This window comes from Tubulanus polymorphus, chromosome 6, assembly GCF_964204645.1.
Source record: "Tubulanus polymorphus chromosome 6, tnTubPoly1.2, whole genome shotgun sequence".
Lineage (NCBI taxonomy): Eukaryota > Metazoa > Nemertea > Palaeonemertea > Tubulaniformes > Tubulanidae > Tubulanus > Tubulanus polymorphus.
In genome coordinates this window covers 5,637,118-5,647,666 of record NC_134030.1, presented here as the reverse complement: position 1 = coordinate 5,647,666, position 10,549 = coordinate 5,637,118, and positions in this window count along the sequence as shown.

Genomic DNA, 10,549 nt, shown 5'->3' with positions numbered 1-10,549 from the left:
TCGAACTAAATAAAGATTAACTTCAGTAATTTCTTTGTGTAAATTACATTCTTTTCTTATCAGCCTGTGACACCGTTGAGGTTTGATGTCGTCGGTGAATGTATGTGAATTCGACCGTGGGTGCAAGGCTCAAGTGGTGTGTACCAAATATAGTATATAGCATCAAAACAAACACGTATTTTTTTACAACAAAATATGAAATTTATTAGAAAATATCAATAAACTACTATTTTCCTTTGGATTTACAACTGGACACTGACGTTGAAACATTTCTGTTCTACACGATCTCGCCCAGATCAGACACTAGTCAAATTTGGTCACACGTTAACCACTGACTCGATATTGAAAACAATGTCGATCCAGGACCATTTACACAATTTGACGCAGCCAGCTGGTCCGACGTGCTTGGTCAAATCTGGTCCGTGTCAAACAGATGCGAGTCCAATATAGGCGCCAATGTGAAAGGTTGACCCGAGCCTAATATTAGGCTCGGGTCAACCTTTCACAAATATTTGGCACGGACCGTATTCATTTTTCCCGGTTCAAAAATGCTCGTGTGTTATATTATATGAATGGCCCATTCTACCGAATCAGATCTTCGACATTCACTTTGAAGCATCTTTTACACTACTTTACGAGCGATTTCATTGCAATCAAATGTTGATGCTCTTCTGTTTTGGGCCTTATCGGATTTAGCACAAAGAAACACTTCAAACTGATACCTATAGCCAGTAACAATTCCGAAACACTGAAGAACAAGTCCAAGCCATAAAGAATGGCCATAGCGGTTGAATTTGTATTATTGGGATCCACGCAGATAACGTTGTACCAATCAAAGTTCTCATCGGGTAAGTCGCCACATATAACGTCTTTGTAGAAATATCTGCAAAAGATAACATCGTCTTTGACAACGTTTGAGACCACAGGCTATAGGAACACCAAATCGAATCAATCATACGCAGGTCCAATCTCTATTTCAAGTCGAGTCCATTTTGGTTCTAACTTCCAACTAAAGACTATTAACTCTCGAGGTTAGACATAATTTTGGACCTGAAGCTTACGAACTGTTTTCTGATTAGCATTTCAAGCCCATACAACGAATAGACTGATAATATTAAGAGTGAAATACCTGTGCAGAAGAATTGCAGCCGAACAGACGGAAAACACACCCATTATCATCGCCGTTATCGTCCCTCCGATACATATATGAACGGCGCTTTTCGTTGACGTTTTCCCGGCCCAGATCGTCGAGAATCCCGCTAGCGCAAAGAAGAAACCGGCCCAAATGCCGTAATGAAATGGATTGCCGAAGAATCGGACAGTTTCGATAATTGTCTGAATAGCGAGGCAACATGCGCAGATGACTTGAAGCGAACCGACCACTTTGAATAGAGCGGAACCGACGTCCAATGTTTTCGTGTCTTGTTGCGGCTCCACAGTCATTTTTTAGGCATTTGCTGTAATTAGAGTTGCATAAATAGTCTTCATTCATAAGTATTTAACCATTTAAAATTGATATATCAAAAATGTATAGTTGTGTCACCTGTCATCGGTATAAATGAGATAAATTTGACAAATGACAGCGAATAATCAGGATTATCGAACACGGACATTGCGCTTCTGTCACGTGGGTACTGATAGTTATCGCGATTTCACTGTTTTTCTTTCATTTATTCAAAATTCAAATGACGAAAAAGAACTCGATTTTCATTCATACTTACAGAATGCGGTGATGGTTTTGTGTTTATACGTATAGCTTCGAGGTCGCATCCACTTCAGTTATAAACTACAGCTCGATTTTTAAGTTGTAACATTTTCCAAAAAAAAGATAAAGTACATTACTCAAGCGCGCACCATTAGATCAGTAAAGGTGATTTTCCATTACGTTGTTCGTGTGATCTGTCCGATTCGGAGGTTTTTCCATGTGACTTTGAACACACTTTCATTGAACAGGAATCCGATTGACCGGCATATGAGTCCATACGAGAATTTGGCCCGGACCTGTTTTAAATGGATTTTCGTAATTTAACTGCGGTTTGCATTATTTCAGAAATACTGAGTAACACGTATTGGGCGTGTTCGCTTTATTCGCACAATAGCCTTTTTGCACAGACATGACTATCAAAATTACCGAACAATCGTGATTTATGCTGTATAACTTTTCTGCGTAGGCATGATAGGCTATCGACTTCAGGGGCACCAGGTTCGATCAAATCTGCAACTTGTCAGAATATCCGTATTCAGACATATTATAAAACACCATAACTCCCCAATCTCATCTGTTGTCCAAATTTTTTCTTTCTTCGTTTTCTTTTCCTTTGTTTCTTTTTTTATTTTGAATATATATGTTGCAACTGATCGTAAAACATTTTCATTTTACGTTATGCAAATAAAGATTATTGTTTTAGATTATCTAGCATCGTGTCCCTCTAGCATAGCATCGGTGCAAATGTGGCATTTGCCATATTTTCTCATGGTCCGTGAAACAAGAAATCGTTGAACCCATAAGTGAGTTATTGTTCAGTGATTCGTTTACACAGCAGTTGCCAGTGAAAACGTGGACACTTTTGAAAAGGCTTTCTCGCACCTCCCTTGGACCCATCGCACTTGTTTGTTGTGTATTTAATCAGCCGAGGCGTGTGTACACTTGCGTGACATTACTGGGTCCTCGCATCAGTACTTAAAAACCATAGGGATGATCACCGTGATGTGACGAACGCAGGAGTGTTGCACATGTGGCCACTGAAAACGTTTCACTTTCAGTTCGTGTAAAGTGTGATCAGGCAATCAGAATTATAGATTTTTTTGTTTTAATTTAAAGTCATTGTCGTTTCTTTGTATCATCAGTCGTACGTTAAACCGAAACTGGCATTTCAAGATAAAGAATTTCATATCAAATTCCATTCTTTGATGGATTTCAAAGTTTTTGCTGGTCTTGGGCAATTCGTGTACGTATGTGCACCTTTACACCTTTTGAACAAAGTAAATCAATTATCACGACTGATATGCGAGAATTTGAAGATTCAATATATTTGCTGCTGATAAATGATTGAATTTATTTCGGATATGTAGGTCACATTAAAATCCCAAAATATTTCAAGAACAAAGTAAGTGCATCATTTTGTTTCAAGTCATTCATATATAGCTGCCTCCTAAACTGAGCTAGCTGATCTTCCGTAGCTACCGCTCGTAACGTAGCTATTTGACCCTCCATAGCTATCATTTGTATCGTATGAACTTACGTAGCTATCTGAACCTCCATAGCTGCCAGCAGTATCTGACCCGCCATAGCTACCAGATGTAACGTAGTTATCTGATCCGCCATAGCTACCAGTGGTATCGTAGGAACTTACGTAGCTATCAGATCCTCCATTGCTACCAGTGGTATCGTAGGAACTTACGTAGCTATCAGATCCTCCATAGCTGCCAGCTGTATCTGTATCTGACCCGCCATAGCTACCACATGTAACGTAGTTATCTGATCCGCCATAGCTACCAGTGGTATCGTAGGAACTTACGTAGCTGTCTGATCCTCCATAGTTGCCAGCTGTATCTGTATCTGACCCGCCATAGCTACCAGATGTAACGTAGCTATCTGATCCTCCATAACTACCAGTTGTATCATAGCTGTCTGATCCTCCATAGCTACCTGATGTAACGTAACTATTTGATCCTCCGTAGCTACCAGTGGAATCATAACTGTCTGACCCGCCATAGCTACCAGATGTAACGTAGCTATCTGATCCTCCGTAGCTACCGTTGGAACCTACGTAGGAAGAAGATTGGGCTATCACCGCTTGGTGGTAGCACCCTGAAATATCAAATTTGACAATGTTCAGACACTTATTCAAACTTATTGCTAAATAGTCAAAAATTTGCCTAACACGAATAGTGGGGAAGAAAAAGAAAAACGTTGTTGCAGTAAATCACGAATCAATCCCCTCATTTAAGCTACTACTAATTAGTAATAACGTTGAATATCTTAAAAATGAAATATTATATACAGTATGTTTCAAATACGTAAGTAAGCCTTATACATGAAACTGTTATTCTTTGATAGCTTTTACCTACCGAGAACAAGAACAACAATAGCAACTTTATTCATGTTTTCTTCACTGTGTTGATCGACAACACGACAGTTCGACGCTGTATTTTGCGAGAAATGAGCGATCGGTTTTGGTTTATGGTACTTAATATATTTTTTGAACTCGATGGGAACACGTATCATCTGTTTATAGATTATGGCTAATAATTGATGCGTTAAACGCCTGATTGTTCATTCAGTCCACGTGTCGGCGTGACCAGACCATGTCCACGGCATTTGTTCCATCGAAAATGTGTTACTTTGTATGTGTATCATGTGTGAAATTGAAATAGTTCGTTCAGTTTTTAATTTTGTTGTAGGCTAGATTCAAATCCTCACCCGCCATCTCTCCGCTTCTACAGATCACTAACTTCACTAAACCGAACGAGTAGGTGATATATAGCGCCGCAGCCGGGCCCGTTCACTGGACATCCCATTCAATTTCCATCTTCATGTTCCCCGGCCCGTTACGTTTCTTTAATGAGACTTGGTTCCGTATTGGGCCTCCTAGGTCGCCGCATGAAGGTTCTTGTCTCCGATCCTGGGCTACTCAAAGATCATCAGGCCTAGCTCAACAACAGCCCCAAACAATCATTCAGGTAGGGTGCGGATCCAGGGGTTGTTCTAGGGTTCCCAGAACACCGTTGAGATGGCCTACGTTCGTCAATAGCTACTCATTCTGTAAGGGATTCATTGCACATGTGCCATTCAGGGCACATTTACCCGAGATCAGAAGGGTATAGATCGGTGTGAAGGGTAACATCATCCACCAATGCAGTCATATGGATGGAGGCCACGATGTTGAAACCGTGTATTGGGTGTGACGGGCAAAAGACGTTAAAACCCATAACTGGGAGGGACAAACGATCAAAACTTGGGTGACTGATAAACGATGATATGGGTACGAGAGCATGATAAAAGAATATGGGTATATGGCAATTTTATGTCACAAACACATGCGAGGCACTTGCAGTCATTCAGTAACGCAAGTCGAATAATGGTGATGAGGGATCGGAGTTTACATGGTGTCAAAAATATGGGTACACCTCCAAAACCCTACAGAATGGCTCTAAATTCCTTAAATCGTCCAAAGGTTTACTGCCCTTCGCGTGAACTTCGCTCTGGATCCGCCCCTAACTGCCGACTACAGTGTTCATTCAGTTAACCTGGACATTGGCAACCTTCAGGATTATCGGTATTGGGAATTATATTGACCAAGTTTTTGGTCACTCGCAAAATAACGCGCATGAGCCCTCGTGGCGCAACGGATAGCGCGCTGGACTTCTGGAGGCTGTGGGTTCGAATCCCATCGAGGGTGGCGAAGATTGTACAGTTCTTTTTACCGAAATTTTGGTAATTTTATTTTTCAAAAAGTTAATGAATGTGAAATCATCTTGCAAGACGCTTACGATATACGTCGTAATACATACCGTATATGGTTCTAGGGATTCGAACCAACCTTTAAATATTGACAACCATGTTACTCGATCGTGCTGCCAATAAGTCGCTGGATAACTGGTGAACTAATCTGACCCGCCTCGTGTGGGAGGATCTTCAGAAACGACTGTGCTACAATCAGACTGTGCTGCCACTCGATCTCTCTACCAGTATTTAAAGAACTAACCTGAACCTTGGTTTTGCGAAACGTTTTCACTTTGAATTTTGGTTATATGTCATACACAAGTAATTTTCTCACAACTCACGGAGGATTTGTGTGAGCCGCCAAAATAATATGTACTAGTTTTTAATGGTTTTCACGCAAAAACAATGACATTGGAAAATTCAATTTCTTTATAAAAAAGTCCATGATAGGTTGAGTCAGAGCATGGACCTCATGGGCAGAGTGATGGCGGTCAACTTCTGGATAAAGCCATCGGCAACTTCAAAGGAAGTACTCAGCACCCATCCTCGTTAATCATCCTCCAAGGCCACGACAATTAACAAAGATTCGCGTCGAAGATCGTGAACGCTTGTTGGGTGTAACAAATTAGGGCCATTTGTATATATTCTACAAAAGGACAGTTGGAGAGGGGACGTTGTGTGTGTTTCGGATTTAAAAAAAACGGTTTTTCCATCAAGAGAATTCCGTCGAAATGTTGGAAACGATGTCATTGGATTGAATACTAAACTGAATTCTAAACTTGCATGGCCTTATACACAAAGGCGTCATTAATAATGACCTACAAGCACTCGCAGTCGTAAATTCGGCAAACTTCAAAGCGTTGTCTAATCGACAGTTATTGATGACTAATAATAGCGGGATGATGACGTCGTAATCTTATTAGCATATTAGCATACCAAATCCCACCCTCGTTGTAGCAGAAACGCGAAGAAGCACCCATCGAGTCCTTATTTCAGCAAGCAAAGATTACGTGTTGGTATCTTAAATAGAGCGGATACGTTTCTATCAACGTTGATTTGTAGACATTAGTTAAAAACCTAAAGATAACTTTTCTGTGCAAGCTGAAAGTGTAACAACATTACAGCCGCGCGCTTCTCTCATTATGTACGCAAATACATTCAAACCGTCTACGTCACTCAAAGTATATCGCTGCCGGCCAATGAAAGGACGTGGTCACGTCCCCGTACAATTTTTATACGAGTGAAAGTTCTAAAACTTATTTATGTAAATAAAGACGCCAGTTTTATGTGTTTAATGGTCCTATAGCGGATATAAAATGAACCTGTCGGATATTTCAGACAGTTATGTTTTGCGCACCGTGCTCGATGGATATCAGTAAGTGAACTGTGGAATATCAAACTGGGAATAAAGCGCTGCTCGTGTTTATCAAAATCGCTTTGGAAAATACTCTCAGTGGATCTTGGAGTACTCAACCTAAGCGTGGATCCGCAATTAATGGAATACATATTCGAATACTTTCTACGTAACAAAAGTGAATTCTTCTCGAATGTGAAAATCAATGTTTGCGTGTACAACGCTTGATCAAATTGTGAATATAAGATAGGCCTAGATGGTAACATCCCTAGGCCTAGACAGGTCACTATTTCAAGGCATGGGCAAATGTTTGCCAAAAATATTTAGCCATCCCTGACCTCAGGAAATCGTAAGTATGACCCATGCGAGATGTACAACCAACATATATCTCGAAGGATTCAAATTAAGCCGAGCTCGGGATTTAGTTCTGGATTCTACCAAACCGTGGCACCACAAGTAGCTTGGCGTGAGAATATGTTGATGTCGGCGCTGTTTGATGTCGACCGTCTCGGGGCATGTTTACAAACTTATTGTGTATGTCGAGAGAATCCGTGTTGTTATCTCGCAAGGTTTGTACGGGATGGTGTTCCATGGTATGTGATTTTAACGCGCTGTCGGCCTTTTGATATGTACAAATGTTAAGCGGCGCTAGAACCTGCCGAGTTAGCTCTGTAAATAATCATCGTCGATATCTTCAGATACCGCAACTTTCATTAAAACACCTTAATGATTAATCCAAAGGATTGCTTTCATTCACTGCTGTACCGTTTCTGAGTGTTGGGATATTGAAAAACATTGTCCACACACAAAATCGTGGATGCTAATACGAGTCCGTGACATAAAAACCTAAAAACCAATAAGATAGTCTCTGCTACATGTAGTAGTAATATTTAACAATCAATTCTTAATACAGAGATGAACATTACTGGAAAACTGATATTAAACTCAGATTTAACAAATAAAAACCCACAGTTGATAATCAAGCGTTTATTGTCTTGATTTTATTGACAGTTTCGTTTGTTTATCTAAACTCCACCATCAGAGAAACCAAAATGCTATTCTAAAATGAACTGTGGGTTTTTACTTGTTAACTGAGACGACCAATTTCTACGCAAAATTTTTTTACGTCCGATATAAAGTATACGTGTAGCCGATAGGCATTAGGTCCATGCTCAAACTCGAGCGCGGTTTCACATCATGACGGAAATCTAAGCCCTACTATCTAGATAATTGAAAATAATTCAAAAAGGTTCGAATTTTGAATGATTACGGATTGAACTGAAGCCACGCGTTCCCAAATATTCCCAGGTTTACTTGACTTCTGTGACGGCGCGTCGCCGTTTCGAGTATTCCGCAACCCCTTTAGCGCGGCGCCACTGGCGGCAACATCAAAGTTATGCTAATCACGTCAATGTCATCCAATGAATCGATTGCGCTGAATAGGTCATGTCTCATTTGACTGCGTCAGGATAAACACGAAGTAGAAAAAAAGGTTTTTTTCTAATGATGCCGAAAGAAAAAAAATACAGATTTGAAAACGCGTAAACACAACGCGACACGTAGTCTAATGATTTTCTTTCGAACAATTAAAAAATATGAAAACTCAAAGACGTCTGGCCCGTAGTCATCTGTGAAATTCGTGTCACGTATGTCCATGTGAATTACTCGAAAGGGAACAATACGAATCGAAGACCACAGCGCATCCTCGCTTGCCAGCTACTGGTCGCTCCTGCGAAAGGGAACAATTCAAATATCCCATCGAAGACCATAGCGCACTCTTGCTTGCCGGGTCCTGGTTGCTCATGTAGAAACTCACGCCAACACTTTAACGAGAGGCGACTACCGAGGCCATGACAAAGTGACGATGAGCAAAAGCCTACTTGAATATTCCTCACGGTTCTACAAGATCTGACACAATAACTGGGTTAAAATATATTCCAAGATACGTCGGAATGTATCATAGGCCTGAGCCTATTCGTAATTTTGGTTATCGCACCATTTCCATCTATTGACTCTAGGCTTAGGTCTGGTAATTAGATCATGTAATTATAGCGGTTCTTTTATGTGATATATAGTTTTAAAAATCCGACACGCGGCTTTTTTGATCGGTTTGTTTTGACGGGCACTTGCATAGCTAATTATGCGATGAAAATTTGTCGTAATTACGGAGAGAAATGACCCTCAAATATTTAGTGTTCGCCGCACGACCTTTACACACTGTGTCAGCGGTTATTCTAGAAATCAGCTTCAATTTAGCTACAAAAACTGCAGCTTTTAATAACAACGTAATCAATTAATTTTATACGAACAGACGACTTTGATCCCGGCTGTTGGTAATTTTTGAAGAAATGTGATTACATGCTGTAGACTATTAAATACATAGCATCACTACATAATGACCAGCGAGTTTGGAAACCCGTAAATGTTACGTATATTTTTCCGACTCAGATGGTGTCGCCCCCTGTATACACGAAGACGAACGATTTTGACAGCCTTGTGTGTGAACGTTCCTGATGGCTGTTGCGAAAGTTCGGTTGAAAGTTTATCAGTGCTTGACTGACAAGAACAAGAGGTTCTCAGACAGATCCAAGAGCGCCGCTATTCAACTGGATACTATAGTGAAGTATTGTAACTGAGCGGGATAACACAAGCCAGGTTAGGTTACCATATGCTTTGTACGCGAGTATTTAGGGAAGAAAAGCAACCGGGCTTTTTACACGACACACTAAACTGAATTAGTGATTAATGAGGCCATTCACACTTTATTCAAACATTTCAGAAACGAAGGAATAACGGTCATGTTTGTAATTGTGCTACTGTTCAAATAATGTATATATATGTATGTATGTATTATATCTGATTTGAAAAATGATATATGTTTATTTCCATGCTATTGAGGGAAACTTACAGCAAAACCAAACATTAATACGCTGTGCATTTTTTTCTGTAGTTTCAAGTTATACCGGCTACGGGTCGATAAAAGTCGGTGTTATATCTGACACGAATTGATACATTCGGTAATGGCGAGTGGCGAATATACCAAACATACCAAGACCTGGAAAGATATTTCTTATTTTTGACAAACACTTAAAATAAATGAAACGCAATTCCCCGGTCTACGATTTAATCCAATCTAAAATACGGCGTATACTTGCACAACGCGGAGCGGATCAAAGGAACGGACAAAACGATGCGCACTTCGCTGTCATGTTCCCCAATTCCCTAATTGGCCGTCTGAATCGTTGTTATGAAATTATACAATTTGAATTCGAAGAGCAGATGGTCTAACTTAGCGATATCTAATCAAATATTGTGTGTAGTGTGTTCTGTGTACAGACGTGTATTAATATCATCGCCGAACACAACTAATAAATGCAGTTGCATGAACAAACATATTAGTCATTTATGCCAGTTTCGGATCGCGGTCCAGGATACATCTGCTGACCAAGGATTATCGTAGATTAACGGATCAACGTTTGTCCATTTGGTCAAATTGCCTTCCTGATCTTCAAACGTGTCTCCGACTGCATCCGATGTGGCGCAATGAACTACTACTGGCCGGGTGTCGGTGGGTCAATGGCACAAGTCGTCTGCATGCATCACTGTCTACCAAAACTGAAAAGTCTGTTGATTTACCGAATCAAGTAATACAACAGTTAAGATGCCTTGGTCAAAGTCGATAACATTTTTTCATCAATTTGGCAAAATTAACTTTATGTTATGTTATGGTCGAATAGATACTTATTTTG